The sequence below is a fragment of the Halichoerus grypus genome, chromosome 2 (genome assembly GCF_964656455.1).
Source record: "Halichoerus grypus chromosome 2, mHalGry1.hap1.1, whole genome shotgun sequence".
Lineage (NCBI taxonomy): Eukaryota > Metazoa > Chordata > Mammalia > Carnivora > Phocidae > Halichoerus > Halichoerus grypus.
In genome coordinates, this window is record NC_135713.1 from 194,155,967 (window position 1) to 194,181,832 (window position 25,866).

General features: G+C 40.4%; 1 protein-coding gene and 1 long non-coding RNA gene across 11 annotated transcripts in view; one reads left to right on the forward strand and one right to left on the reverse strand.

The window, feature by feature from the left end:
• LOC144380876 (uncharacterized) overlaps positions 1–4,218 on the reverse strand; it is a 71,409-nt gene extending 67,191 nt beyond the window's left edge. Inside the window, exon 1 of one of the 4 annotated variants that reach the window (XR_013445154.1) lies at positions 4,157–4,218. This is a non-coding gene — a long non-coding RNA (uncharacterized LOC144380876). Of the gene's footprint in view, positions 1–3,705; positions 3,826–4,156 lie in introns of those variants that run through there. The other 3 variants (XR_013445156.1, XR_013445153.1, XR_013445155.1) reach the window with 3 other exon arrangements.
• The window catches only part of TANC2 (tetratricopeptide repeat, ankyrin repeat and coiled-coil containing 2), a 360,622-nt gene continuing 338,953 nt past the window's right edge, over positions 4,198–25,866 (forward strand). For 3 of the 7 annotated variants that reach the window (XM_036116204.2, XM_036116206.2, XM_036116211.2), the window contains exon 1: positions 4,199–4,500. The gene's annotated coding sequence lies outside the window, so the exon portion shown is untranslated. Of the gene's footprint in view, positions 4,501–25,866 lie in introns of all 7 variants that reach the window. The other 4 variants (XM_036116207.2, XM_036116210.2, XM_036116203.2 and 1 more) reach the window with 2 other exon arrangements.

Below are 25,866 nucleotides of genomic sequence, written 5' to 3' on the forward strand. Positions count from 1 at the left end.
CTTCCTTCTTTCCATCTGTATTTTTTCCTATACTACTTTCCTCAAGTAGCAGTCCCATACCATTCCAGTCAAACGTATCTTTCTTCCTTTTATGAATGATCACAGAACCCACTGTTTAACTCATGTTTTAACACTTAATTCTATATTATGCTGTATTAATATTTAAATATTTAAAGTATTTTGTTTCCTAAATAGATTATTATGTGTTTCTAGTAGGCAAGACATCTCTCAAATTAGTTAAGTATACTCTGTGGTACTTACCACAGTTATAAGCATACAGTAGGGGCAAATACTTGTCAAGCATTTATAAATGTCAATGTAAAAATATATGGAGTTTTGCTTCTTCATATTGTACATGAATTTTTCAGTTTCCAAAAAAAAAAAAGAGAGATTTACTGGAAACTTCTTTTAAGTAGTATTTCCTCTATGTGGAAATGCTTTTAAGTATTAGTCTTGAAGTTATTAAATATTCATCAAAAGACCGAGGTGGGAGTTGGTGGGGAAAATGTTGAAGCTATTGAGTTTGGAATTATTAATTGCAGTTAAAAAGAAAGGAGATTATGAAAAACAATCAATGAGAAAAATCTCTTTTACGTCAACTTTTGAGAGATACTTTCATGGTATAATATGGTTCACATTTTTCAAATGATGTATTCTGTGTTCTCATTTATATTTCATAGGCCATTATCTTGAGGGTAACTGATAGAGGATAAAGTTTGTTTGGGTTTAGACTGTGGCTCTGCCCACCCATTCAGTGTGATCTTGACCTGGTCATTTAACCTCTCAAAGCCCTCCACCCCCAACAATCTAGAAAACTGAGTTAATATTGATGGGATGTTGTGAGAATTAAACGAGATAGTATATTTAAGGCATTTGGTAAAGCATTTGCGGCCAGTAGGCAATCAATCAATAGTGGATATCATTATTCTTTATTCAACAGGGAGAGAATTGAGGAAAAAGGGTAGGCAAGGTGAGCCTGATGGTTTGCTTAAGAGACTTAGAGGTACCAGGGGAAGACATATGCAGAGGTGAGTACAAGTGTGCAGAGTTGATAGACCAAGAAAGGGCATTTTGACTGGTAGAGATGGCACTGATGAGCTGGTAGGTATAAGGTAAGGTTGGGCTAATTTATGCACATTTGCATGTTCCTCTTACATGGCATACATTATGTTTCCAAATTTAAGTTATAGACTAAGTGATCATTTTGACTAGAATGGATTTTTAGTAGGTTAAAAAATTAGCATTCTCAGGATTTCAGGTATCACTGACAGAAAAGCAAATCAGGGAGAAGAGCTGAGAACAGGGTTGACTTCTCTCTACAGTGCTGCTCACCATCCCTACTATACCCCACCCTTACCTCTGTCAGGGACACAGGGTTTCCTCCACAAAGTTAGAGTGTGGCAGCAAATTGCAAGACTTAACAGCAGTATTATGTGGAAGAGAATGGGCTGAATAGAATCATGCTGGATGATCAAAACAGCAAGGCAGTGAGTTCATTCAGTGGGTACTCGCACTGCTCAGTGTGAACATGGGATCTGGGAAAGGTCAGCCAAAAGAAATGGAGACTGATCTTTGGGAGTATGATGAGGACAGTGAGTCAGAGTTACTCACTTCATCAGAGCAAGAGACCCTGTGGGTCACAGCTATTAGAGCTTACTGTGGGAAAATCCAATAAAGAGAACTCTGCTGCTAAAACTGAACAATTACAGTGTTTTTCTAATTTCCAGGAAAAATGGACTTCAAAGTTTTCATTTTGTGAATTATTATTAAACTTTTGGTACTTTCTACTTTGTGAAAAGTTGCAAACAAATTTTAAAGGAAAAACATGGACCTATTATTTCTTAAAAATACATTTTTTTAAAAATATGTGAGAGATCTGCATAAACATAATATAGCCAGATTTAGTGCTGGTAAAATTGTCATGTCCATATGGCAGAATTAAATCTATCAATATTTCATGGTGTTCCACAATGAGCACAATAATTTCTAAGTACTGCCACCTGAACTAGTTTGAAAACTAACACAGTACACCCCTGACTGCCTTTTGTTATTTCTTGTGGGAAAGAATGTTATTAGCCTCAGTGAAACTCACAAAGGTTGAGATACAAAGTAATCTTTAAAATAAACAAAAAACCCAAAGGAGAATCCAATAGGGTAAATCTGGGTGCAAAAGGAATAAGGTAACAATAGCTACTGCTTCCTAAGCACTCACTATATATCAGGCTCTGTGCTATTTTTCAAAGATAATTTCATTTAATTTTTTACAACCATCCTGTGAGGTATCATCATCCACATTAGACAGATGAAGAAGAGAAGGCTTGGAGACTTGCTTAAGGTCACATAGCTGGTGAGTGGTGGGTGACACTGAGATTTAAACCCAGGTTTCCAGATTCCGATCGTGATAATGTTGTAGTGCCTCTTTGTGTGTATGAATAAATCTTTTTGCATATATATTAACCCTTATAGTCATTAGTTAGATCAAGATATTGAACATTTCCAGCAACCCAGAAGGCTCCCTCCTGCCCTGTCAAATCCCCCATAAATAATCACTACCATGTGACTATCACCATAGACAGGTTATAGCTAGAGTAATCTAAGTTTTTGGAGTTATCACCAAAAGATTCCATATATCATTCCTTCACCTTGCCATTTTAGCTGTAGTATGCAAAGCTGCTCTAACTTTTCAAGCATTCATTATAGAGACTAGCTGTTGAAAATGGCTTCATATTCAATTTCCTGTATTATTCTGAAGTTAATACTAATTTTTAAAAAACCAAAGAAACTCCTGGATGAAGTAGATTCAAAGAACTGTTAGCAAACAAACAAAACTATCTTGGGAACACCACAGACACAGATTCCTTGACTGAGGTAATTTAGGGGCATCTATTTCCAATCATGGCGTCTCATTAGGGAATAGATGACCAGGAAAGGTCGTCTCAGTTTATGGACGGGAAGATTAGCCAGGCAGAGTATGTAATAGTGATTGCTTTGCATCATCTTACAGCCCACGGAAAAATTTATGTCCAGATATCTTCCACAGTTGACTTGCTGTTTTATGATGCAAGGGAAAGGAAAAGGGGAAGAGGATCTAGGTGGAGGGTAATGGGGGAAGTAAGACCTCTGAGGAGGCTTTAATGTGGTGGCTTTCCGTGCCTTGCCTACTAGCTCTTAAAACCACATTACTTCTTGTCCAGCCTGGCAGCGACAGAAGCAGCGTCACAACCTCACCTCAAGCTCTCAAGCTGCGGTCGGTGAATTTTCAGCAATTATTCTAGATAACATAGTCTCCCTTCTCTCTCCTCCCTCCCCACCCACCTACCCACCCAGGGCTGGTTTTGCACCTCATTCTGATTCCCACCACAGCCAACTGTGGCATTTGAAGCAGTTTACATATTACAATTGGGCATCAGGCAAAGAATAACCGACATATGTAGGGTTTGATGATTCCAGGAGTGATGTGTACGTAAGGTGACTGAAGTGGGGGAAATCCAGAGGAACGTTCTGCCCATTAAAGCAGGAGGACAGGCCCAGAAGTGGGCGCACGTGACAGCAGCAGCACCTCGAGAGTGACATCACCCCTCCGGGGGCGGAGCCGAACTATTTAGGGCCTTGTCTGCTATTGAGCTTCCACCCCTCTTCCCCACCAAAACCCTCGACCCCACCAGTCAGAGCCCCCTGAGGAAACGAGAAATGCCCAGAGCTCACAGAGCGGCACAGTCAGGGCCCAACCTCTCGGCGCAGGGAAGGGTTCGGTCTTCACTCTCTCTCCCAGCCGCTCCCCACCCCCAAACTGTGGAGGGGGCGGGGGCGCGCGCGCTCCACCGCGCACGCGCCCCCACGCACGCGCTCTCCCTCCGCGCTCGCGCTCCTCCCCACCCCGGCCCGGAGGGGGCGGGGCTGCGGGCGGCCTGGGAGGGTGCGACGCCCCCGGCGCGGCGGCGGCGCTAGCGAGCGGCCGGCCGGGCGCGGGTTGCTGGGCGCGCTGCTCCGGCGGGGCCCGCTGGCACAGCCGCCTCGCGCGAGCCGCCCGCCGGGCGGGGGAAGCTGCGAGCACTCCGAGCGCCGGGCTCGGGGCTGCCGGCGCTGCCCTCCCGCCGCCGCCCTCCGCGCCTCCTCCGGGCGGCCCCGCCCCCGTTCCCATCCCCCTCGCGCTCACCTCCCGGCTGTGCCGCGCGCGAGGCGGAGCAAGGCGTCCGCCGCCGCCGCCGCCGCCGCCGCCGCTACCGCCGCAGCCGCCGCCGCCGCCGCCGCCGCCGCCGCCGCGCTGAGGGGCGAGAGCCTGCACCCGCGCCGCCGCTGACAAGAGGACCGCCGCGGGTTGCGCTTGCCCGCCGCGAGGCCCCGCCGCGCCTTTCCGGGGCGCAGACCCACCGCGGGCGTCGGAGCGCAGCGAGGTGCTCTGGGAATCGCGGGCGGCGCCGGCTGGCGGCGCGGTCCTCACTGGGGATCCCGGGGGCTGGGGCTTGACCCGGAGTTGCAGCGAGCCCCTCAGAGCGGCAGGTAAGAGACCCGGGGAGCGGCGGAAGGAGGGGTCGCCTCAGTGACAGGGGCGTTCGCCTCCAATGCCTCGGCTCCAGGGAGAGGGGCGGGGGCGAGCAGGGAAGCAGCGGAACGGGCAGCGAAGTGCCTCCGGTGTCCAAGGTGTGGGGAAGGTTGGCTCCAAATGTGGCACTCAGGGTGGCTTCAGATGGGGCCGGGGACGGTCACTTCGGTGTCACCGAAGGTGTCGTGGAATTTGGTACCGAGAGAGTCTCTAGATGACGGGGACCCAGGATGAGATGCGAGGCAGATTGCTAAACGTGGCAGGCAATGTGGTGCAGAACGAGTTGCAAAATGTGCCCCCAGAATGCAGCATAAAAAGTAGTTGTGAAATGTGCCAGGTAAGGCGCAGGGTGGGTTGGCCTGTGTAGCATTGAAATTCATGGTAGAAGTGTTGTGTGCGATATTAACAGTCCCTCTGGGAAAGGAGATGTAGTGTAAGAAAAGATTAATAAGGCTCATTGCTAGATATTTTATCACAGGAAATCGAGAGGAGCTATGATATGCTATTTTTTGAGATAGAGATAGTACGTACCCACGTGAAAGAAGAAAAAGCATATTGTGTCTGGTTGTGAGATGGGAAAGAAAAAATAAGGCTAAAATAATTACAGGTTTTGCCGTCAGCTTGGAGAGAGCACTGATATAATTGTATCCTGTCTTTTATTTCAGTTGTGTAAAATGGGTTTCACAAAACATAAACAATGATAATAAACATTAGGAAGATTTGGTGTTTCGGGTGTCTTTCACTCTGTTCTCTGCTCCTCTCCAGGAAAAGAAAAACAATAAACAAAAAGACACCACATCTTGATCATAATTCTGAGTTCAAGATCATTAGGCAAAGGGATTTTTTTCCTGTGTGCCCCTGTCTTCATTTTCACACAGGTGAAAATATCTGGAATGAGGAAAACAAAACAATATGGTGAACAAAAGGGATAAATTTTCAGGCATTTTGAGGGGTTGGAGCCAAAAGCTATTGCAGTGGTTAATTACAGTGAATGACAGTAGTGATCTATTCTTGCATGTTCTTGGTGTTGGGGCGGCAAAATGGGGAAAAAATTGAATACAGTAAATGTAGCATAAAAAGCAGCAGCATGGATACTGTCAGTGTTTCCCAGGTACATCATCTTAGGAATGTGAGCACAAGAATAAAATATTAAATATTCTTTCTCTATCTCTCTATCTTTGTATATGAAATTACCCACATGCTGCGAAACATTGTGACTTCCATTTAAGAAGAACATCTGTGTTTTGAGAGGATTGTCAGAAAATAGCTGGAATTTCAGAAGTAACAAAAGATAGTTCAGTGAGCTATGTAATATAACTTACATATGTACGTTCAATGAGTGTCTGTATGGTACGAAACAAGCAGAAATATCTGGCTGTGTTCATTAGAATATAGTTAATGATTGAGATTTTAGTCTTTTATGTTGTGATTATTGTAGAGGAATTGAATGACTTGCTTGAAGAATGTTGTTCTTATAATAACAGTAAGTAATTTGCTAGATAATCTGAAAATTCATACTGATGGGCTTCCTCCTGCATCCACATTCAGCCACTGAGGGATCATTTGCTTTAAAGACAAAACTGGATTTTACTTGGTGATTAATACTGGGTTTTAGTGTTTTCTATAGATACATCCCTCACCTTGAGGCTATGTTGGGGCTAAAGCAGAGAGGAGAGGGCCAGAGGAGAATAAAGAGCAGTTCTGTTGGGTCTTCCTGTTTTGTTCTGACTGTAAGCCGTATGTACTGCCACCCCCTACTGTCTGTAGGAAGAGGTGTTGCAGAGCCCCATTCTTTTCTTGTTATCACTGCCCCCTTGTGTAAGGGAAGAAATTGATAGTTGCACTTGGGAAAACCGCTCTCCTCCGATTGTTCTTGACAGGGTGGTTATGTGGATCTATTAATGATCTATTCTTTTCGGAGTTGCAGGGCTTTAAACTTACTGTTAATCAGGCTTCAGATTTAATGTCTGTTTTTGATAGTATCTAATTTTAATCAGTAATTCAAATTGTCCAGAATGTTTTGAATATGTTTGGGAAGATGGAGTACTGTTACTAGAAGTACTAGTCGTAATAGCTCACCCTTATATAGCACTTACTCTGTGCCAGTCCTATTATACATGTTTTAGTCAGTTTCAGCACCCTGTGAAGTATGTCCTGTTATTTACATTTTACTGATGAGAAACTGAAACACAGAGATGTTCAATAACTTGCATAGGACAATCAAGAATCAGATTTAGCCGGCAAGTGGAAGAGTTGAGTTTCAATTCAGTAAGTAAGTAGTAAGACACATAAATATTAAGCCTACAGATTTACCAAAAATACAGTTACTTATAGTATGAACATTTCTCTTACGGGATTTATTTTTGTAATTTATCTCTGGGATTATGAGTAGAGGAGTATCTGTACTTTTTATGTGTTTAAGGACATGTTTGTGATGGAGGTTGGTTTTGGGGGGCTTTAGAGATAGAAAGTTACTTTCAAGTAATTTGGGGTGTGTGTGTGTGTGTGTGTGTGTACATAGTGTGCAATAAAGGTTTACTGATGCTTTTAAAGAGAGAGTACACCACACACACACAGAGATCTACATACCATCTCTTTAAAAGCACCAGTAAATCTTTACTGCTAACTTTCTCAAGGAAAGTTGAGGAGAAATTGTCCATTTTTCCTGCTTATTCATACTTTTATGATCTATTTTATTTTAAAAAGTAACAAAAATGGATGATTGTGTATATTTTACCACTTCCATCAATAACCGTTGGCTCAGATTTTTGTCACACTTATACATTGTTTCATATATATTACATATGAAATCATATTTATAAAAATGTGTAAAGTATAAAGAATAATAGGGCCCCTGGGTGGCTCAGTCATTTAAGCGTCCAACTCATGATTTCAGCTCAGTTCATGATCTCAGGGTTGTGAGATGGAGCCCTGTGTCAGGCTCATGTGCTGGGTGTGGAGCCTACTTAAGATTCTCTCCCTCTTCCTCTACCCCTCCCCCCTAAAAAAAAGAAGAAAAAAGAATAACAATCATCTCTTATACTTGTAACAATTATTTTCTTCTGTAAGCCAAACTTTCTGCCATTCTGTAAAGCTCATGTAATCAAATACTTCTTTCATTTTTATGTACATTTGTTGATAAGGGAATTCAGGATAATCTATTATGACTAAGACTTATTCAAGATGTATATTTATATACTTTGGTATATTTGTCATAGACTTAGGTCATGCTGTGTATTTTAGATTGGCTGATAGTTCCTTTTAGCATACTTCATTTATGAAACCTAATTTGATGTTTGCATCTTTATCATAAAGTTTTACTAACATTATTAAACATTTGATTATTTCCCTCTTCCGTGTTTGATTTTTGGACTGTCCCATGCTGGCTCTCTGGCTTTTCCCCATATTTGCCCATAAATGCCTTTGCTCTTTTCATATTTTCTGAAAGATTTTGCATGCATTATTTTGAATGGAGAAAAAAGTAAGCCTAGAAGAAGTACAGTAATCCCCTCTTATCTGAGGGGGATACATTTCAAGACTCCCAGTGGATGCCTCAAACTATGGATAGTACTGAAACCTATATATACTGTTTTTTTTCTATGAGTACATACCTACAATAAAGTTTAATTTATAAATTAGGCATAATAAAAGATTAACAACAATAATAAGATAGAACAATTATAGTATATTGTAATAAAGTTATGAGAATGTGGTCTCTCCTCTCAGATTATCTTATTGTGCTGAATTCATTCTTGTGATGACTTCTTATCCTTTTATCAAGATGATAAAATGCCTATGTGGTGAGATGAAATGAGGTGAATGATGTAGGCGATGTGATGTAGCCTTGGGTTACTATTGATGTTCTGACTATACATCAGAAGGAGGATTATCTGCTTCTGGACTGCGGGTGGATTAGCAGGGGACTACCATATACTAAGCCAGTACTAGTTCTGAAAGGGGAATATTAGGATAGTTGATTTTTTTTTTTAGATTTTATTTATTTATTTGAGAGAGACACACACACACAGAGCATGAGCAGCGGGGAGGGGCAGAGGGAGAGGGAGAAGCAGGCTCCCTGCTGAGCAGGGAGCCCAACGAGGGGCTCAGTTTCAGGACCCTGGGATCATGACCCGAGCTGAAGGCAGACGCTTAACCGACTGAGCCACCCAGGCATCCCTAGGATAGTTGATCTTGATTAGATGTAAGGTAGGACAAGTGTGCATAATAGAAATGCATCAAAGTTCTCTCCTTGTCATATTTCTTCCTTTTACAATAGAATTAAAATTGAATTTCTGAGACCTAGTGATTAGGCATAGTAGTTGAATGTACTTACACAGAATCACCAATGTTAGCTGGAATATTTTTACTCATGGTTCCCAGATTTTATTTTAAGGAGCTAGAGCAAGCTGTCGCAGATGGCTGTTTACTTTTCTAGTGCTAGTTTGATCAAGGTAACAAATATAAAATAGTTTGGAAGCTAGTTTAATTATTTGGATTTTTTTTTCCCTTTGTGAATGAATTGAAGCTCAGCATTATCATATCTGCTGAGTGCCTGTAGTTAACAAATACTATTATTATTTGGAGAGAAGGCACCATATAAATATACTGTATAAATAAATAGTATTTGTTATAATACCATGAAAACTATCACCTGGTTTATTTGAATAGCATCTTTTTTTTTTTTTTTTTTAAGATTTTCTTTATTTATTTGACAGAAAGAGAGATAGCAAGAGAGGGAACACAAGCAGGGGGAGAGGGAGAGGGAGAAGCAGGCTTCCGGCCGAGCAGGGAGCCTGATGCAGGGCTCGATCCCGGGACCCTGGGATCATGACCCCAGCCGAAAGCAGACACCTAATGACTGAGCGTTAGGTGCTCCTGAAGTTTTATTGGAGTATGGCCATGCTCATTCATTTACATATTGGTTATGGCTGTTTTTTGTGTACAGCCACAGAGTTGGGTAGTTTCTGTAGAGACCTACTAGCACACAAAACCTAAATATTTACTGTCGAGGCCTTTATAGATGAAGTTACCAATCGTTAGGTTATTATATAAATGGTCATTGAACGTCAAGAGTTGGAGATAGACCAGGTATGTCTGTTGAAGGCTCTTGCAGAGCATAATTGCTTCTGTCTGTCTGCTGAAAAAAGATTGGCTATTTTGCCTTAGTAGGGATTTATCTGACAGTCTCTGTGTGACACCCATATTATGTCTAACTCTGAAGAAGTTTCTGACAAAGTATATTAATTGATTTATTCCTTTTTCTTAGAAGAGGTAGCCCACGTAAGGAGTTTTGGAGCACAGCATATGAGAACATTTTTCTTTGTTTGCCCAAGTCTCAGTCTCTCTTATGCATATTTTGTATTGAAAAAGATCATCGTTACAAAAAAAAAAACCTTGATTTTTTATATTAGCTTGTTATACAGATATCTTGTGTTTAAGGCATAATGAGTTGAGTTAGATTAGTTATATTGGAAAAATTGGGGTATTTTTGTGCAGAATATTAACACATTAAATCATTCACTTAAATATTTGTGTGTGTGTGTTTTTTTTAAAGATTTTATTTATTTACTTGACAGAGAGACACACAGTGAGAGAGGGAACACAAGCAGGGGGAGTGGGAGAGGGAGAAGCAGGCTTCCTGCTGAGCAGGGAGCCCGATGCGGGACTTGATCCCAGGACCCTGGGATCATGACCTGAGCTGAAGGCAGATGCTTAACGACTGAGCCACCCAGGCGCCCCTCACTTAAATATTTGTTGACTTCGTACTATGTATACATAGTTTTACTATTGTAGTCTTTCAATTGAAGGTGGACATTTCATATTCTTCCTTAAATCAAAACTAATAGTGTAATTCAGAATTCTGTGTCCTAATATTCATTCTATTCTGGGAAAAACCCAGTGTAATAAATTTGTCACTTCCCTAAAGTTTTACTGGTCAGTGTTGGTAAGTTTTACTGTTTTCATTAGGTGGCAAAAGTATCATGAAAAGGAAAACAGTGGGCGCCTTGGTGGCTCAGTCGGTGAAGTGTCTGCCTTCGGCTCAGGTCATGATCCCAGGGTCCTGGGGATGGAGCCTTTGGTAGGGCTCCCTGCTCAGCGGGGAGTCTGTTTCTCCCTCTGCGCTGCCCCCCCACCCCATGCAGGCGCACTCGTGCTCTCTCTTTCTCTCAGAAATAAATAAACTCTTAAAAACAAAACAAAACAAAAAAGGGGGCACCTGGGTGGCTCAGTCGTTGAGCGTCTGCCTTCGGCTCAGGTCATGATCCCAGGATTCTGATCGAGTCCCATGTTGGGCTCCCTGCTCGGCGGGAAGCCTGCTTCTCCCTCTCCCACTCCCCCTGCTTGTGTTCCTGCTCTCGCTGTCTCTCTCTCTGTCAAATAAATAAATAAAATCTTAAAAAAACAAACAAAAAACAAAAAATAATTAAAGGAAAACAGTGCTTTAAACATTCCTTTTTATAAATATCAAAAGTATTGCAGACCTAAAATTCACAAAGCAATATATATAAGCAATAATAATGGAAAACTTATTTACTCCAACCAGGTATCTTTGGATTAGGTAGCCATGCTTTAGTTCCTTGTCTGTAATACCGTACTTGCATATCATTATCTGAATATATCAGATGATATCCGATTATAGAGATTGACAACATGACGAAATATGGCACCAGTTTTTAATTGCCATGGCAACCCCACCTATGGATCTAGCCTTATAAGTAGATTAGTTATTAAACTTGGGAATGGGACTGGGTATGTAGATACTGTGATTTAATCATTTTAGTCATGGAGAATCTACCTCAGATCTAGGCAAATTCTTTCTGTTTAAATGAAGGAAGTCTTTTTTTAGCCCTTTACTATCTTGGGTTATGGGATCCCACAATTTCTAGCTCTAGTTGCTGAAATTTGGTAGGGTAAAGCTAGTCAGGTTATGGAAGCTTGATGGGTATTTGTTGTTACTCTAGAATTCTGTTTTTGTTTCAATTCCAAGGAATTCTGTAGGGTTCCTCCAGATTGGGAATTAGGGTGAATGAAGGTAATTAGTTTTATTAGACATATGGGATGAAGATTTACTACATACCCAAATCCTGTTTTAGCATCAGAGAATCTTAGCTCTTTCTTCTTGGGGTTTTGAAGAGGAAGAAAGACTTCTTTTGGAAGTTATCAGACATTACTTTATTTTATTTTGTTTTTGGGGGGGAGGGGCAGAGGGAGAGAGAGAATCTTAAGTAGGTTCCACGCTCAGTGTGGATCCTGAGGGGGCCTCAGTGTGGATCCTGAGGGGGGCTCTATCTCATGATCCTGAGATCATGACCCGAAATCAAGAGTCAGATGCTTAACTAACTGAGCCACCCAGGTGCCCCACACATTTCATTATGATAGAATGACAATACTGTTGTTCAGTTGTAAGAAGCTTTTGAAATCCTACAATCGTGAGACCCGTTTTATAGTAGAAAGAACATGAATTTGTGAGTTTTTGAATCATGAAAACAGGTTCAAATTACTGCTCTCTCACTTACTAGATGTATGAGGGGCTAAAATCTATCTTGCAGGGTTTTGGTGATGACAAAGTGAAATAATGTCAGTGAAAATCCTTAGGACAATGTTTAATACTTAAGGAATGGTCATTTTTATTAGGCCTTGGAAATCATCCTGGATTTCTCTTTATTTAATGCATGCTTCACCCAACTCCTCCCCACAATTTTCTACTAGCATTGTGAGTCCAGCTTTTCCTTGTTATCTTGTCTTGCTCTCCTTTTCAGCCTTGCCAGGCATTTAAAAGACCCATGGTAATTAAGTTACTGATTTATTTTGTATCCTGAAATTTTCTCTTATGAAAGATTTGATGAGAGCTGAGAGAGAGTTCTTAAATAACTGTAAATTTAAAAATAAAGAGTTTTAGAGGTGAGATGCTGTTGGGCAGACTCCTGGTGTGCATACCTTTTTGGCCTATTTCCCTTTAAGTACCACAAACTTGACAAAAAATTAGTTTTTATTCTCCTCTATAAAATAGCAAACCATGGCATTTCTTGAGACAGTGAGCCCTTTGACAATTCTTTTTTCAATTCGATCACGTAAATGTCATAACATTTCTCACTTCTGTGAATAACTGGAATTTTCTATGATAACTTTATCCCCCCATCACCCATGCTACATGTTGATAGCTTTTTGTAATTTTTCTTTTTTAAAAATTTGTGTGTGATATCAGTTAAGGTGGTTGCTTTTCTTTTGTGATTTACTTAATAAAAAGGCCTTGTCTGTTTACAGTGTAAAATAATACATTAGAAAAAGTTTACCCCTCTTTCTTTAGTATAAATAACAAGTTATTCAAAATCTCATTTTTTTCCTGAGTTTCCATTACTTCTGTAACATTTTGCCCACTTTTGCTAATCAGTGTATCATGCATAGTTATTCATTGAATATTTTTCTTTGACTCACTTTCTCTTAGTTTTCTCCTTAGTTGTCAAAATACTCATGAACAGGTAAGTTTGTGCTAGTTATAAAATAAAAACTAGTTCATCCTGAAGACGTCTTGCTTAATGTACTTGAGAAAGACCACTTATATGCAACTTTGGTTCCAGATTAGATTGTTTTGTATTTTTAAATAAATGAACTTCGTAATAATTCCTCTCCTTGCTTTACATAATTTAATTCTAATTTTGTCTTTGGGTGCAAGGTAGTCATTTATTGTCAACTAATGTTAATTGTCATACTTTTAGTAGATAACTGTTCTCTCCCCCACATTCTACCTTTATTAGAAAATTATGAAAGTAAGACTCTGCTTGCAACCACGAAAATAAATAGGGATGAATAAAGGAAAAGTTAGTATTTTCCTCTCCCCTCAGGTCTCTCCCTTCTCCAGTTTTCTTCCTTGGAGTAGCCAATATTAACCAACACTGAGTATTTTTCAACATCTTTTTCTCACTCAAAATCATATAAGTATATACACACACATACAGGCTTTTTGTAACTTGCTTTATTCTTTTAAGAATGTATCATGGCATCTCTCCAGCTTAGTAAATGGAAATCTAATTTTAAAAAGCTGAATAACATTCCAAAGCATACTACACCATAATTTATTCTGTTGTTCCCCAACTGATGGACATTAAGATTGTTTTCTTTTTTTTTTTGCCATTATAAACATTAGTCCACTCTTACTCATGACCAGAGAAGCAAACATTCTTTTCTTTTTTTTAAGATTTATTTATTTATTTTAGAGAGAGCATGTGCAAGTGTGGGGAGGGAGAGGGAGAGAGAGAAAATCTCCAGCAGACTCCCCACTGAGCACAGAGCCCAGTGTGGGGCTCGATTTCATGACCCTGAGATTACGACCTGAGCCGAAATCAAGAGTTGGACATTCAATTACCTGAGCCACCCAGGTGCCCCATAGAAGCAAACATTCTAAATAAAATATTAGCAAGATAAAACTAGTAGTGTATTTAAAAGATAATACATCAGAGTTTATTCCAGGAAGGCAAGGACAGTTAAGTATTAACATAATTTATTATATTAAAAAATTATAAGATCAAAACTATATGATTACCTCTCTCTTTTGGTATGAATTGGAGGACTTTGTATTGTATTTATACGAAATAGCATAGGGAGATGCCTGCCTTTGTGGACAGTAGTCCAAGTTTTGTACAATTCTTTGACCCTCAAAGTTGATAGAAGCCTTTTTTCCAGAGTCTTTGGGGGGACTTTGTGGGACCTGGACTTGAGCTTTGACTTTGGCCTGACTCCTGGACTTTGGTTGCTAAAGCCTGGTACTCTTGACCCTATGGAAATAAGTGTACTTCCTGAGACTGGGATGGATGATAAGGCTGAGCCTGTCTAACTTAGAGTTGGCATCTTTTAAGATGTATTTGATTATTCTGGGCTTAATGAGCACCTTGTGGCCTCTGTACTAGTGCTCATTGTTTGGAAATATTGGCCTGAATCTTTTTGAGGCCTTTTTTGTGTTTGTTGGCAAAATATGCATTCCTTGTTTCTTAAAGCTTTCTAGGGCTGGTCATATATGATGTTCTTGGATTTAGCCATTTCTGACTGCCAGCCCCAACTCTGAGAGTGGTAGAGACTGGAAAAAAAGAAACTATGGATGCCAGAAAAACATTTGGAATAATTTCCTCAGTGGATGTGGTACAATTTCTGAATCCTTGCTTGAGTGAAAATGCCTATCTTTTATCTTGGCTGAATAGTGTTCTTGGATCATCATCCCCCCCCCCCCCCGCTTTTTTTTCCTGCTATATGACATATACACCACCGTTTTCGAGCTTGTGCAATAGATAAGTCTGATGCCAGTCTAATTCTCCTTTCTTTATAAGTAACTGGTTCCTCATCTCCTGCGCAGTCTTGCCACCCTTATGTACCCTGAGATTTTTAGATCTAATCTCATTATGCACTTTAACCCTTTTATAGCCTGGGAAACCCAGTACTGCCGGTTCATCTCTCATTTCCTGGACTCCTGTCTATAGTTCTGTATTTCCCCCTTTCTGACCCCAGTCCCCTTCCCCCCCTTTTTTCTTATTCTTTAATGTTTAGTAGTAGTATAGTAAAATAATTTTAGTCGTTCTGAGTTGATATTCTCAGGTATACATTGTGCTCTTTCAAGATGTAGTTTCAAATCTTTATTTCAGGAAAGTTTTTTTTAATTACTATTTTTACTATTCTGTCCTTTGCTTGGATTTCCTTCTTCAGGGCTTCCTATCACTGTATGTTCAGTCTTATTTGTTTTCAATATTTGTCAATTTTTCTCAAATCTTTTTAATCTCTTTGAGTTTTAAAATTTTCTTCTTTTTTACTTTGTATTTTTCTTAAGGGAGTATCTGTTTTTATTCACTATTTCTGGAATGATTCTTTCCTTTTGTTTTTAATTATTTTGAGTTTTGTCATTTTGAGTTTTTATAATTCTTACATCTGTTGTTCTTTCATGTCTTGTGTCATTCTCTTAAGGTCTTTTAGTTCATTTTGAAATAGCATGTTACAGTTGTTTTGTTTTGTTTTGTTTTTAAAGATTTTATTTATATGAGAGAGAGAGAGAGCAAGCAAGAGCACAAGAGCAAGGGGGAGGGAGAAGCAGACTCCCTGCTGAGCAAAGACCCAACCTGGGACTTGATCCCAGGACGCTGGGATCATGACCTGAGCCAAAGGCAGCCGCTTAACTGACTGAGCCACCCAGGCACCCCTAGCATGTTACAGCTTTGATCTGTTATGTGGGCATGTCTTTCTGGCATGCTTTCGCCATCTGTAGGGATGTTATTCTGCCCCTTATTCTCTCTTCTTGTAATTTAGTATATGGAATTGACCTTGATACTTTCCGTGACTCGTTTTTATTTGGAATTAATTTCAAAAAATCTTTTAGAAAGTGGCGGGATTCAGTGAAGATTTTCCTAACTTCATAGAGCTTTTCCTGTGGTTGTTTTTGTGTAGTGTTAAAAAAAAATATGGTGCTTGTGTTCTGAGACTTCCTGGCCAGTAGTTTTGTCTGGATCTTTTCTTTCCTTCGTCTCTCTTGTCTGATCCCAATTTTCACCCCTTTATGACCATTGAACCCTTTCTCTGTGCCTTCTGGAGTTCACTGTCAGTCATCTGCAAAACTCCCTTTATCTTTAACCTCTTCTCTAAACATGAATATCTTCTTGCTTTCAGTAAACTTACCTCTCCCCTGAGGGTGCTACTTCCCCATGGAGTTCTTGAGTGGTGGCTCCTCCTATTGACATGGGTTAAGTGTTCTCTTTGCTCTCTCTTATCTTCGGGGGCTCACTGGTACTCTCCTACTACTCCAGTTATGATTATTGGTGATTACAGTATCCACACAGATGATCCTTCTGGTATTCTGGTCTCTTGACTTCCTCTCCTCTACTGCTCTTGTCCTTTGCCTCAGCTATTCACTTTTATGGCATATCATCTGCCATATGTTTTTAAACCCTCAGTGCATCTGCATTAATTGGGGAGTTTCGAGAAACTATAAGGATCTAGGACTCACTCCCAGAGATTCTGATTTGGTTAATCTGAGGTTTGGCTTGGTATGTTATTTTTAAGTTTTCCAGGGTGACTTTAATGTGCAGCCAGGATTGAGAGTCACTGTTCCACAGCTCATTATTACGAATAGCTACAACTTTCTATAAAGTAATTTCTGGCATTTTACTCTCCAACTAGCACCTCCAATTTTTCTAGCTTACTTCTAAGTACCCAACAACTTTAAATCTTTGACGTCACTGGGACCTTTCAATTTACCACCTTTTCACTTTTCCTCGATACATATGTGTCCTCAATTCCTTTTCTGACTTGGTGAATTCCCTTTGCACTGTTCCTCGATGCATACATGTTCTCAGTTCCTTTTCTGACTTGCTGGATTCTCATTGTAATTGCTCTTCTGCATCTATACTCAATCCCCTTGACCTCTTTGCCTTGGTTGTTCTTGCCTGGCAAAACCCAATCCTGGTTAAAACCAACTCTACTTTTTTACACCTGTGTACTTGTACCTGTATATGGCTGGAGCAAAACAACTAGGTTAACTATAAATTCTTAGTTAATACCCAGTGACTTTAAATACAGTGCGTAGTGCTGCCAAGGTACCCTATTTTATTATTCTAGTTCTTCCACACTCTCATTTGCTTAGATGAGTATATCTTTTCCTTGCATGCAAATCTTCAACATTTCCCTTTGCATCCTCTCTTTCAGCTGGTGACCTTCCTATTTCATTAAGAACGTAGAAACAATCTTCCTACCACCTGCATCTTTACCAGTTATTGTGAATTAACTGTCTTTTCCTCTGTTGAAGGTCATTCCCACCAATTGTTCCTTTGAGCCCACCTCTTCTTGCCTTCTCAAGGACATTCTTCCTGCAGTTCTTCCTGTTTTTCCTTTTCTGGATCACTGTCAGTAGCGTAAGAGCATATTCTAATTTCTTTCATCTGAAAGAAACACTCTCTTGACCTTACTAACCCTTGCAGCTACTACCCCATTTCTTTTATCATTTATGCTAGACTCTGTAAAAGTTATCTATGTTGACCTTACCAAACTCTCTTTTTTTATAGCTTTATTGAGGTAGATTGTACATATTTCAAAATTTACCCATTGTAACAGTACAATTGGATGATTATGGGTAAATTTATAGAATTGTGCAGTCATCACCACAATCCAGTTTTACAGTATTTTCATCACTCCCCAAAATTCTTTGAGCTCATTTGCATTCAATCTCCATTCCTAACCTTACCCTTAGGCTACCACTCATCTGCTTTTCTTTCTATAAATTGGCCTTTGGACATTCATATTAAAGGAATCATAAGTTTGTAGTTTTGTTTTATAATACACAGTCTTTTGCTTCTGTCTTCTTTCACTTAGCATAATGTTTTTGAGGTTAATATTTCATTCCTTTTTATTGCTGAATATCGTTTCATTGTATGGACATACATATCCATACATTTTGATTATTTCCAGTTTTTGGCTTTTATGAATAATGCTGCTGTAATCATTCATGTACAAGCCTTGGTGTGGATAGATGTTTTAATTTCTTCTGGATAGATCCCTAGGAGTGGAATTGCTGGGTTTGTGATCCATTTTGAGTTAATTTTTGGATATGGGATGAGGTAAGGATCTAAGTTTGTTTTTTCTTTTTTCTTTTCTTTTTTTTAAAAGATTTTATTTATTTATTTGACAGAAAGATAGCGAGAGAGGGAACACAAGCAGGGGGAGTAGGAGAGGAAGAAGCAGGCTTCCCGCCAAGCAGGGAGCCCGATGCGGGGCTCGATCCAGGACCCTGGGATCATGACCTGAGCTGAAGGCAGATGCTTAATGACTGAGCCACCCAGGTGCCACTTAAGTTTGTTTTTTCTACGTATAGATATCCAGTTGCCCCAACACCATTTGTTGAAAAGACCATCCTTTCTTCCAGTAAATTGTTTTGATACAATAAAAAAAAATGAGTACTTGGGGCAGGAGAACGGATTATCATCCATGATACAGTGGCTGTATCACTACGTGGGACTTCCTGTTAAATCCTCAGTCCATTAGTTTATTGTTTGCTCAGAACAGGACTACAGCCTCAGGGTAGGAGATCGGACACTGCCTCTGTTCACTTGCCACTGAGATGGCTACTTTAATTGGCAGTGCTATAAATTGAGTCCTGTTTGGCAGCAGCCGTAGTAGAGCTCCTGGTTTTCATGGCCTGGTCCCCCATGCTTGAACTACTACTTGTAGGGGGCAGGATTGGGGAGAATGAGAGTAGCCCTAGGCAAAAATGCCACAGGCTTGCATCGTTCTTACCCAGTGTTGCCTAGTTTGCAATGAATAACCATTTCTTAGTTTGTTGTATGCCTTTAGTTGATTTCCAGATCCATTCTCTTTGAACCCATTCCAGCCAGGCTTCCTCTCTCACCATTTCATTGAAACTTCTTGTTGTGGTCATCAGTGAGTTTCATATTGCTCAATCCAGTGGCAGTTTCTTAGTCTCTCTTGCTTTATCTATCAGTTCTGTTAGATACAATTGATTACACTCTCCTCCCTTGAAGTCTTTGACTTCCAAGATAACACTATCTCTTGGTTGTTCTATATCACTGGATACTCTCATTTTTGTGGATTTCTTTCACTTAGTCCTCCTCATTCTCATAGCCTATAACACTTGCAGTGCATTAGGAATTTTATCTCTCCTGAGGACGTTATTTCTCCTTCTGCCATCTCAAGTGATGCCCTTCCCTTTTTTTCTTCTCAGAACCCTCATACCACTGGATATGAAGATAGGTACTCTCTTCATTTCCCCCTTTCAGCGTTGAAATCATTCTCCTCTCTTCCCTAAAATTCTCTAGCTTTGAAATTCATGTCATCACATATTATTTATTACAACCCCTATTGCAGTTGACTGTACTTCCTGGTTCATCTCCTACAATGACTTCCGATGGTTACTACCACCTGGGATTAGACCAAACTTCACATGTTAAGGGCACAGTCATCCACAGGACAGCTTTCACTTCAGACACCAGCTGCAGGCTTGGGGGTTCCCAGAATTACCCTTACTTCTAACCAACTGGCTGCAAACGTGGGAGTTCTTGCTACTTCCTCAGATTTGATAATTTACTAGAATAGCTATAGAACTCAGGAAAGTGCTATACTTACACAGTTTTACTGTGGCAAAAAGGATATAAAACAGAACCAGCCAAAAGAAGGGACACATAGGGTAAGGTCTAGGAAGCTCTCAAATGTGCAGCTTCTGGTGTCCTCCCGCTTTGGAATCAGGACACATCATCCTCCTGGAACATCTTCCTTCTGGCACATCTGTTTATTTACAGTACACAGAGTATTACAAACCCTGAAGCTCAGCCAAATTTTGGTGTCCAGGGGTTTTATTGGGGTTTTGGTATGTAGGCATGATTGAATCACTGGTTTGACGTCACCAGCCACTTTCCCCTCACTGGAAGGCAGGCTGTGATATTGTGGCTCAAAGCCCCAACCCTCTGATTACATGGATGGTCTTTTTGGTAAAGCCAGCCCCCATCCTGAGTCATTTTATTAGCATGAACTAGTTAGGGGCCCACCATGAGTCATCTCCTTAACATAGGCTGTCAGGGTCCACCATGATTAGCAATGACACTCCTGTCACTCAGGAAATTCCTAGGATTTAGAGACTACCTCCCAGGAACCAGGAACAAAAGCCAGCCAAATTCTTTATTACACAGGATTCCTTCCTCCTTCTTACTTTTTTGTTTGTTTATACTCCCCTTCTCTCTCACCAATACTATGTCTGATTTTAATTCTTGGTGATTTCAACCATGTAGATATTTTTTCAACATTCAGATTTTTCAGTTCTTTGAATCTCCATCAGTAATTGTCTTCCACCTTACCTAAATCATTCATTACCAAAGTTATACCCTAGATCTTGACTAATAATTACAGCCTCTCCATAATTTCCTTTTTTTTTTTTTTTAAAGATTTTATTTATTTATTTTGAGAGAGCAGAGGGGAAGGGCAGAGGGAGAAGCAGGCTCCCCACTGAGCAGGGAGCCCGATGCAGGACTTGATCCCAGGATCCTGAGATCATGACCTGAGTCGAAGGCAGATGCCCAACCGACTGAGCCACCCAGGCGCCCCCTCTCCATAATTTCAATTTTATGTATCCACTCTCTGATCACCACTTTCTCTTTCTAAATCTTTTTCCCTTTAGTACCCTGACTCCAATAATTCTTTGACCCCACTAGGACCTCTAATCTATTGATTTTACCACCATTTCTGTCTCACACTCTTAATAACTTCTTTCCCTTCCATACTCAAATCACACAAAATCATAGTTCTCCTTTGCACATACCTTTGACATCATTTCTTCTTTCTTTATTCATTGTCCTTGCTGTGCCAAAACCACATTACTAGTTAAATCCACTTACCACCTGTTCCATGCCTGCACACATGAAGCTGAATGTGGTTAGTGAAAAACATATAACCTTGATGATTGGTTTCATTTTATTTTATTTTATTTTATTTATTTGTTTTTTAAAGATTTTTTATTTATTTATTTGACAGAGAGAGACACAGCGAGAGAGGGAACAGAAGCAGGGGGAGTGGGAGAGGGAGAAGCAGGCTTCCTGCAGAGCAGGGAGCCCGATGCGGGGCTCGATCCAGGACCCTGGGATCATGACCTGAGCCAAAGGCAGGCGCCCAATGACTGAGCCACCCAGGCGCCCCTGATTGGTTTCATTTTAAATTCATGACCATAAACCTCAAGTGGAATCCTAATGCTTCCAGGTAATCATGGTATATATCCTTAGTCTAGTAGGTGGAAGAATGAATGGATGATTATTTTACACTTTTTCCCTCTCATCTCACTTCTTTTTTTTTTTTTAATTTTATTATGTTATGTTAGTCACCATACAATACACCATTAGTTTTTGATGTGGTGATCCACAATCCATTGTTTTCGTATAACACCCAGTGCTCCATGCAGTACATGCCCTCCTTAATACCCATCACCGGGCTAACCAATTCCCCCCTTCCCCATCCCCTCTAAAGCCCTGTTTGTTTCTCAGAGTCTGTAGTCTCTCATGGTTCATCTCCCCCTCCGATTTCCCTCCCTTCATTTTTCCCTTCCTTCTCCTAATGTCCTCCATGCTATTCCTTATGTTCCACAAATAAGTGAAACCATATGATAATTGACTTTCTCTGCTTGACTTATTTCACTTAGCATAATCTCCTCCAGTCCCATCCATGTTGATGTAAAAGTTGGGTATTCATCCTTTCTGATGGCTGAGTAATATTCCATTGTATATATGGACCACATCTTCTTGATCCATTCATCTGTTGAAGGGCATCTCGGCTCTTTCCACAGTTTGGCTATTGCAGACATTGCTGCTATGAACATTGGGGTGCATATGGCTCTTCTTTTCACTACATCTGTGTCTTTGGGGTAAATACCCAGGAGTGCGATTGCTGGGTCATAGGGTAGCTCTATTTTTAAATTTTTGAGGAACCTCCACACTGTTTTCCAAAGTGGCTGTACCAACTTGCATTCCCACTAACAGTGTAAGAGGGTTCCCCTTTCTCCACAACCTCTCCAACATTTGTTGTTTCTTTCCCTGTCCATTTTTGCCATTCTAACTGGCGTAAGGTGGTATCTCAATGTGGTTTTGATTTGAATTTCCCTGATGGCTGATGATGATGAACATTTTTTCATGTGTCTGTTAGCCATTTGTGTATCTTCAGAGAAGTGTCTTTTCATATCTTCTGCCCATTTTTTTGACTTGATTATTTGTTTTTTGGTGTTCAGTTTGAGAAGTTCTTTATAGATCTTGGATACCAGCCCTTTATCTGTAGTGTCATTTGCAAATATCTTCTTCCATTCTGTTGGTTGCCTCTTTGTTTTGTTGCCTGTTTCCTTTGCTGTGCAGAAGCTTTTTATCTTGATGAAGTCCCAAAAGTTCATTTTTGCTTTTGTTTCACTAGCTTTTGGAGATGTATCTTGAAAGAAGTTGCTGTGGGCGATGTCAAAGAGGTTACTGCCTATGTTCTCCTCTAGGATTTTGATGGATTCCTGTCTCACCTTGAGGTCTTTCATCCACTTTGAGTTTATTTTTGTGTATGGTGTTAGAGAATGGTCGAGTTTCATTCTTCTGCATGTGGCTGTCCAATTTTCCCAGCACCATTTATTGAAGAGACTGTCTTTTTTCCATTGCATGTTTTTTCCTGCTTTGTCAAAGATTATTTGACCATAGAGTTGAGGGTCCATACCTGGGTTCTCTGTTCTGTTCCATTGGTCTATATGTCTGTTTTTGGGCCAATAAACTGAGCAATCTGGATGAAATGGAGGCCTTCCTGGAAATCTATAAGCTGCCAAGACTGAAACAGGAAGAAATTGACAACCTGAATATGCCAATAACCAGTAACGAGATTGGAGCAGTGATCAAAAACCTCCCAAAAAACAGGAGTCCAGGGCCTGATGGATTCCCTGGGGAATTATTATTATTATTTTTTTTTTTTTTAAGATTTTATTTATTTATTCATGAGAGACAGAGAGAGAGAGAGAGAGAGGCAGAGGGAGAAGCAGGCTCCCAAGGAGCAGAGAGCCCAATGCGGGACTCGATCCCAGGACCCTGGGATCATGACCTGAGCCGAAGGCAGATGCTTAACCATCTGAGCCACCCAGGCGCCCTCCCTGGGGAATTCTACCAAACATTCAAAGAAGAAATAATATCTATTGTACTGAAGCTGTCTCTCATCTCACTTCTAATACTTCCATTCTTTTTCTCAGCTAATGACATTTCTTCCTACTTTATTGAAAAAGTTGAAGAGAACTTCTGTAGAATTTCAGTCATATTTACTCATTTATCAGCATTTGCGTTCACATATTCTGACAGTTACTATAGAACTATGCCTACTTCTGCCTGAGGCAATTCCTCTATTAGTGCACTAGATCGTACCCACTCTTGCCTACTCAAGAACATTGCCTTAAGGGCGCCTGGGTGGCTCAGTTATTAAGCGTCAGCCTTCAGCTCAGGTCATGATCCCAGGGTCCTGGGATCGAGTCCCACATCGGGCTCCCTCCTCGACAGGAAGCCTGCTTCTCCCTCTCCCACTCCCGCTGCTTGTGTTCCTGCTCTCGCTATCTCTGTCTCTGTCAAATAAATAAATAAAATCTTTATAAAAAAAAAATTGCCTTAATTATTTTCTCCTTCAATTTTTTCTTCTCTAACTGACTCATTCCCATCAGCATTCAAACATGTTACTTCTCTCATGTTAAAAAAAGAAAGTTTTCTTGACCTTACTTTTCCCTCCAACTATCACCTAATTTCTCTGTTCCATCTTGTAGCAAACCCTTTAAGAGTTGTCTATAATGCTGCTCCATTTTTCTCCTCCCATTCTTTTTTTCAATTTTTTACTTTGAAATTAAAACATACAGTAGTGTTAGATCTCACAGGTAAGGACTCAGTTTTACCAGACTGCTCCCTCTTACCCCAACTTCAGATGCCAGTCTCAAGTTCAGGTTATCACCTGTGCTTCTGACCAACTGGCTATAAATTAGGGGTTCCAATGACTCCCCTCCTCAGATTCAATTAATTTGCTAGAGTGGTTCATAGAACTCAGGGAGACACATTTACCAGTTTATTAAAGATCATGATAAAGGGAGTCATGAGAGAGAAACTACATAGTAATTTGAATAGCGAACATTTAATATAAAGAGTTACTAACTATAGCAGGAAAATGGAGTAATGAGGCTGGTAAGAAGTAAAGAGAAATTGGGAATAGCAGTTATATAGAGAAGACACTACTAGATTGAGTGAAATAGTGTGTCCAAGGAAGAGTGCTTCCCCCAACCCACAGCTGACATCCAGGCTTTGTTGGAAAGGGCATGGCCATGACTCACTTGAATGGCAGAGAAATTGCTGAAATGCCACACTGAAAGAACATTCTGGAAATCTGCCTTCCAGAATTGCTGGAAATCTGCCCTGCCAAGGAAAGCTATACAAAGGGAAGCATCTCACTAAAGGTGCTCTACTATAAAACCACCAGAAGGAGGGTGTTTGGTGAAGGTGCTGGTTGCTGGGTACTCTTGGCTACGCTGTAGCCCAGGGGGCAGGGCATTGGATAAGTTGCACATGAGGTAGTAACCTGATGTTGGAGAAGCTGCCTTTGCTATAGGAACCAGGTGCTAGAGAAATCCTGTGCACTGTAGGAGTCTGCTGCGCAAGCACAATGGAACACAAAAACAAAACTTTCCTTCTGCAAAGTCTCTCCAGTGACTTTTGATAAAGCTTAACATTGTGTCAGCTGGCAAAGGAAAAAATATTTAAAGGTCTCAGATCCATTTTCACAGAGCAGGCAAAAAATGATGAATTTGGAGCTGACAAAAAGTTATTAGTGCAGGTCACATTTTCTTTGGAATCTCCTAATTTTTGGTTGTATGCTAGGCATTTTGTATAAAAGAATAGTAGAGACCTAGATAAATAATATTCACCTCCAGAAAGGGGCATGCTGCTACTTCTGCCCCATAACTAGAGTAGGAGGCTCAGTCCATCTGATTTATCTTTGGCCTGTGACTGGGCTTTGTTATTGTTTAGTTAATTTCATTTCACCATTGGCTTCAAATATATTGAGGGTGGTGTCAGGACTTTTTTGTCAGAAGGGCTTAGTATCTGAATACTGGCAAATTTTCAGAGATTTCTTTGTGCTTTACAGCTTAGTCCCCAGCTTCTGAATGCAGAAGATTTCTCTCTGTTTTATGTCCTGGCTGCCAGATGTTTTTGGCTTATCCTTCCTGTGTTTATTCTTCTGAAAAATTAGCATATACATGCATATTTTAATTTTTCTCTTTCTTATAGAAAAGGTAGCATAATATAATACTCTTTTGCATTTTGCTTTTTTTTACTTAACAATATACCTCAAATAATTTTATATATTTTATAGAGACGTTTATTCCTTTTTTTTTTTAAAGATTTTATTTATTTGACAGAGAGAGACACAGCGAGAGAGGGAACACAAGCAGGGGGAGTGGGAGAGAGAGAAGCAGGCTCCTCGCTGAGCAGGGAGTCCGATGCGGGGCTTGATCCCAGGACCCTGGGATCATGACCTGAGCCAAAGGCAGATGCTTAACGACTGAGCCACCCAGGCGCTCCTATTCCTTTTTTTTTAAAGTTCTATATAGTACTTCATAGTGTATATGGGCCATTGTTTATTTCCTTGACCTCCTATGTTTGAGCATTTACGTAGTTTCCAGTATGTTGCAGTAAAAAATACTGTAATAAGTAATCTTTTTTTTTATGTATTAATGGAGTACATCTTGTTTGCAACTCCTTCTAAACAAAATTATGCTCTTACTCTTCCAGTGAAACTTCTCTTATCAAAGACCT